This window comes from Nannospalax galili, unplaced genomic scaffold (assembly GCF_000622305.1).
Source record: "Nannospalax galili isolate Female #2095 unplaced genomic scaffold, S.galili_v1.0 scaffold908, whole genome shotgun sequence".
NCBI classification, from domain to species: Eukaryota; Metazoa; Chordata; class Mammalia; order Rodentia; family Spalacidae; genus Nannospalax; species Nannospalax galili.
The window spans coordinates 30108-36377 of NW_008357930.1; the positions used below are offsets into that span (position 1 = coordinate 30108).

Genomic DNA, 6270 nt, shown 5'->3' on the forward strand with positions numbered 1-6270 from the left:
TCAGGTGCCTGATCACAGCAATGAAAGAAGTGACTGATATAGATGGCTGGCAATTCTTAAGAAGAATTCTACAACAAGAGTTTCAGTGGCAATTCGGCCTGTAGTATGTAGAGGGATGGTGCTGAGGTGTCAGGTTGAAGTGTTGTGTTTTGCAAAAAGTTCTGAAAAAGTGGGAGTCTGTTCAGAGACCATTCCTATGCCACAAGAAATAAAAGCATTACAGTTGTAGAAAGAGACAGAGACTCGACATCCTGGATTGGCCAAAAGTTAAAAATTAGGTAATATTTGCTGTTTGTCAAATGTATGTCACATTTGGAGATCAGTTACTTCTGCTTCAGTCAGGACAGAAAATTGCCATTATCTCCCCCATTAATGAAGGGTACTGCTTCTGAGCCATCTGGGAAAGATGTGGATGAGGTTAAAGAGAAACCTAAGGTCATAATAAAACTCACTGCTGAGAAATTTTTAGTAGACAGAATCTCACAGTTGGTGACCTCTCCACTGTGTGGAACAGTGTCCCTATGCATAGTGACTACAAGAAATAACTTTGGAGGTTAAAAAAAAAAGTCATTAGTTTAGAATACAGAGTATATCTACAGATGACAGAAAATGAAATCAGAAAGATTTATAGTAACATTAGACAGAACTGGCCAGTCAATCACAGTGATGTTCCTTGAGTTGGTTTGGTTCCAGTGTCAGAAGTAAGCACATGTCCTCAGGTCACAAGGCCATGTATCTTGAAGTTGTGAACTATGTCACTGGTTCTTTAAAGAGATTCTAAATAGGCTGACTATACTTCAGTGGATGGACTTGCACTGGGGAACATTTTGGGACACTGACTTAATACAGTTTCCAGTGGGGGGATATGGGAGGGTGCTGGTAGGGATGGGGGTGTAAAGATGATTAAGATTGTTTGAGATGTTCTGTGTGAAATACATAAAATTTCATTAAAAACAAATTTAAAAAAATAAAAATAAAAACAATAAAAAATTGTATTTGGGCAAAAGAAAAAAAATGTGAAGGTGCCCACATGGCAAAAGAAAATGCATGAAGAATCGGCATCACCTTGGAAAAGAAACAAAGAATGCTCTGAGATTCCAATAATCACTCATCTATATTTTTAGTGCACTGAATCTTAAACTTGGTAAACATCTATTGTTCATCACATTTTGATTTTTTTTTCTCCACAAATTTAGTTTACTGAAGCACAATCTCAAAGGTTACACAAATGTCGGAAAAGAAAGCAAAATGAATGGGTGTGTAGGATGAGGGGTCGTCCTGGAACTAGAGATGGGAAGAAATGGGTTAGTTACATGAGGTAAGATGTCTGTGGTAGATTAGCCTTCTATGACTAATTCCCCCCAGTAACTCAACTCACGTTGAGCTGTGGCCTTGGTTACTGACTTTAGTTGTCCAGAAAGACCTCCTTGCTCCCTAGTATATTGGTAGTATTATTAAGAGGGATATATTAGAAATGTTTGCAGAACTGCAAAGTCATTATCAAGACAGTTTTGATATATATTTTGCATAATTTTTAAACTAAATAAACCCACAATTTAAATGGCTTTTTAAAAAAAATACTAGCTGGGCATGGTGGCACACACCTTTAATCCCAGCACTAGGGAGGCAGAGGCAGGAGGATCTCTGTGAGTTGCAGGTACCTGTGTGTCATGGTATGCTCCTTAAAATGGTGATTTGAAAGCCAGGCACAGTAGCACATGCCTTTAATCCTAGCACTTGGGAGGCTGAGGCAGGAAAATTGTATTTGAGTCACAAAGCTAGTTCCAAGTCAGCCTAGTTCACATGGAGAGGGGTTGTTTCAACAACAACAACAACAACAAAATACCCAAACTAACCAACCACAACAGAAATAAAATAGCTATTTGATCCTTGCCTTTTTTCAAAACAATTACCCTCTGATGACTTTAAAAGTTCATATGTAGAGGCAGGAGGATCTCTGTGAGTTAAAGGCCAGCCTGGTCTACATAGTGAGTTCCAGGACAGCTGGGGCTAGGGATATACTGTCTCAAAAACACCAAAAAAAAAGAATATTAAAGCATCATAAAAGGAAGATGTGGCCATATATTAAAAGGTAAGAGATAACTTATTAAGTGCTTAGTAAGTACAAGAAAATAAAACTAGGTCCTTTGTATCAATAGTAGATGTAACTTTAAAACCCAGCCCTTTGAAATAGACACTAGTATTTTCTCTGCCTTACAGATTAGGAAACAGACTCTAGTAAGCTAAGTTACTTCACCAAGGTCACAAAACTACTTAATGTGAGTCCTTGTGATAAAGTTCACTACAGCCAAAAAATACGTATTCCAGCAGAAATAGCTTAGACATGAAATCTGCTTAGTTGAATTGAGGTATGAGTATCTCCAGGTGTCTTTTAAACATTCAGTTAGGAAAGATACTGCTAATGATTTTATAACCATATTATCTCCATTAGGCCTCTGCCCACACTTCTGTCTTCTCCCCTTAGAAATAGATTCTTCATTCAATACAATCATTATTTCTGAATTAAAAGGCTGGCATCCTTCAACATCCATGTCTGGTCCCTCAAACACTGTAGCCTTTACAGTATCATTAAAGTCACATGAAACATATTTTCTAGATCACTTACCATAGTGCTAATTGCACAGTGACTTAGTTTTAATTAGTTACATTTTAAACCGATTTTTCTCTTCTCTCACAATACCCTAGGAGTTTAACTACCATTTATCATTAATGTTATATTTTTATATATTTTGAAGACATAAATTATGGCTACTAAATACATCTCAAAACATGTAGTTTTCTTATGAATTAGGTGATGCACCCTTTCACTTTCCCTGGAAGCATGCTAAATAGTACAGTATCAAAATAAAATCCTCAATGCTTGCGCTAATTATTTTATTAGTATTGAAAAGAACCAGATTAAAGATACAGGCTTAAAACTAATTAAAGAGACTACAATCATATATCTGTGTCTGGTTTTACAGGATATCCTCTGCTAACTGTATTCTAAGATATTTTAAACAGTTGAACAGTCTTTATGAAACAACTTCAATAAACACCTGCGTGAAAAATGTGTGTGACCTTGTCTTCATGTAACATGGTCTTACATTAGGCAAATAGTTTTCTTAAATACTCTTTTATACCTAGTCATATTTTAGGGTCTTATCATTAGAAATATGAAGGAGATTCTCAATAGACTAAACACTTAGCATTGGCATATCCCATCCCCATTAGTGAATTCATTTTCCTGTTGTATCTTATATTCCAACTGCCCTGTGAGCTTTAGTCACTGGATCTGCGTAGCTAAGGGACAAAACTGTTATTATGATTGGTCTTAATTTTTCTTCTGTATTTCAAACAGTTGAGAATACAAAAACAGAGAAGGTTCCTATTTATACTAAAGGAGGCATGAACATGGTACTCCTGTCACTTTTATCCCTTGTTATTCTAACTCTAGACAAAAAGAAAAAAATCTGCTAGAGTGTACAGCCGGATGGTGACAATAATGTTACTATACGTTCTCTGATTAAATCACTCAGTCATTTGTAGATCATTTAAAACATCATGTTTTTATACTTAATACTCACAAGAAACATAAATCCAATGACTCTTGCATTCACTTCTAAAATTATGCAAAATTTGTAGTAAAACTGTGTGCTTACAGATATTAATTAGAAAAGAAAAAATAAGCAGGATTAAAATTCTAAATGTAGACAGAGGCATTGGGAACTGAAAACTCTAAGGTTCTTCTAGTGACTCAGGACATTGCATATGTATCTGTGATGCCTTTTATGTCACAAAGCCTGAGATTAAAAGTACATAAACTATAATGATGAATACTTGGTTATCCCCTAACACTAAATATGGCAGGAATGCAATCTTTTTTTATCAGTCCTCATCCCAAAATACAACATTTTATTTATTTATTTATGTGTGTGTGTGTGCGTGTGTGTGTGTGTGTGCATGCGCGCACGCGCATGCACGCGTACATGCTACAGTATTGAACACAGGCACACTGCCTGTGCTTGGGAAATAAAACATTATTCTTCCTTGCCTTTGTACAGAGATGATCTAGTCATCTGTAACCATTAGCTGAGAAGCCTTGAATGAAGAGAGAAAAGGTAAAAGGAAGGAAACTATTATATATGAACATTGTTGCACAACGGACATAAGACCACAAACAAACGGAAAACCATCTTGTGTTCATGCACTTGAAGACTTAATATTGTTAAACAGCTGCACTGTAAGAAACAATCTAAAGACTCCATACAAACACCATTAAAGTCTGAAAGGTACTTTTTGTAGAAAAAAAAATCCTAAAGTTCCTATGTAATTACAGAAGCCCTATGTAGCTGATAGAAAGCATCATGAGGTAGAGAATGAGAACACAAGTTGGAGGTATCAAGCTACCTGATTTCAAAACATATTACAAAGGCACAACACTTAAAACAACATCGAATGAAAACAGACATAGAGATCAATGGAATAGAATAAAGATCGCAGAAATAAATTCAGGAATAGATAGCTAATTCTTCTTCTTAATGGTGACAAATATATGTAACAGGCAGAGGACAGCTTCAACAAATGGTGTTGGAGAAAACCCAATATTACATGAAGAAGAATGAAACCAGACTCTTATGAAACATCATATATGAAATTGACACAAAATAGATTAAAGACCTGAACATCAGGCATGAAACCATAAAGCTAGATGAAAGCACAGAAGAGTAGCTGAATGGTCTTGGCAAAGATTCCTTGGATGGGAAAAAGAATCATAGACAACAAAACAAAAATAGGTATGTCAATTGTTTTAGCTTCTTTTTCTGCTGCTGTGATAAAATAACCTGACAAAAGTTTTCTTGGGTTTTATTTCACGTCACAATTTAAGGGTACAGTATATCCTGGCAGGGAAGGTAAAGTAACAGGAGTTTGAAACACCTGCCTATGTGGCATTCACAGTCAGGAAGCAGAGAGAGATGAATTCTTGTGCTCAGCTCACTTTTTCTTTTTTGTGCAGTCTAGGTAGGCCCCAACCCAGAGAATGGTGCCACCCATAGTGGGCAGATCAATCTTCCTTGATTAACCTAATCAAGATAATCTCCCACAGACATTCTCAGAGACCATCTGCCAGGTGATTCTAGAATTCATCATGTCCACAACAGAGATTAACCATCACAGGAATCACACAAAACAGAAAAGCTGCTACACAGCATAGGCAGGAATTAACAGAGTGAAGAGTGAATTTATGGAATGGCAGAAAATATATGCCAGGTTTGTATCTGATAAAGAGCTAATATAAACTACATAAATAATGCCCTTACCTTAATAGAAAAACTCCCCAAAAGGCCAGACCAAAGAGTGAAAATAGTAAGTGAATAGTTCTTTCTCCAAAGGAGATACTCGAGTCAACAGGCAGAGTAAAAGAGTCACATCACTAACCATGAGGAAATACAAATCATACCACAAAGAAATGTCATTTAGCATGACTGTTCTTTTCTTGAAAGATAAATTTTGGAAAGAATGTGAAAAATGGAAATTTGTATACTTTTGGTGGAAATGTAGATTGAGAGAGGCTTTAAGGGAAACAGTAGTAGAGTTATCCTAAATAATTACAGATACCATTGGGGTGCTTTAACCAGGAAGGGAAGAAGGAGGGCTGTACAGAGGGAGAGAAAAGAGGGATAAGGTTTAGGTGGTATGAAAAAACAGAGGCAAATTCATTAGTTCAAAAGCCTACTGAAAAATATAATACCCAGGTGTGGTGGCATATGCCTTTAATCCCAACATTTGGGAGGCAGAGGCAGGCGAATCTCTGAGACTGAGTCTAGCCTGGTCTACAGAGTTCCAGACCAGCTCCAGCTACAGGGAGATTATGTCTCAAAAAGACCAACATGTGTGTGTGTGTGTGTGTGTGTGTGTGTGTGTGTAGCTGAAGGCTATATAACAAAAAAACACCTCCCTTAGAGGTGTTAGCAGGGTAGTCCAAGAGATTCCCAAAATAACACAGGTTATTGCTCAGCATTTGATTGCCTCCCAGAACTTGGAGCAAGGATTATCAAGTCAAGTTAGGACTGGATCTGGAACTGATTTAGAAGCCTCCTTCCTGAAGACTAGTTCTCATAGTATCAGAAGATATGCAAACTGCTAAAGGAGAAAACCAATCAATTATCCCATCTAGCTGGAAGCTGGAAAGTGCATTAAGGACAATGACCAGCCCAGAAAATAATCTCTATTAGTGCACTAGTGAATATATATATATATATATATATA

General features: G+C 36.7%; 1 pseudogene; it reads left to right on the top strand.

Annotated features, from left to right (window-relative positions):
- The first annotated feature begins 303 nt into the window (after nucleotides 1-303).
- LOC103752256 lies at nucleotides 304-1124 on the top strand (annotated as a pseudogene).
- Nucleotides 1125-6270: the final 5146 nt, after the last annotated feature.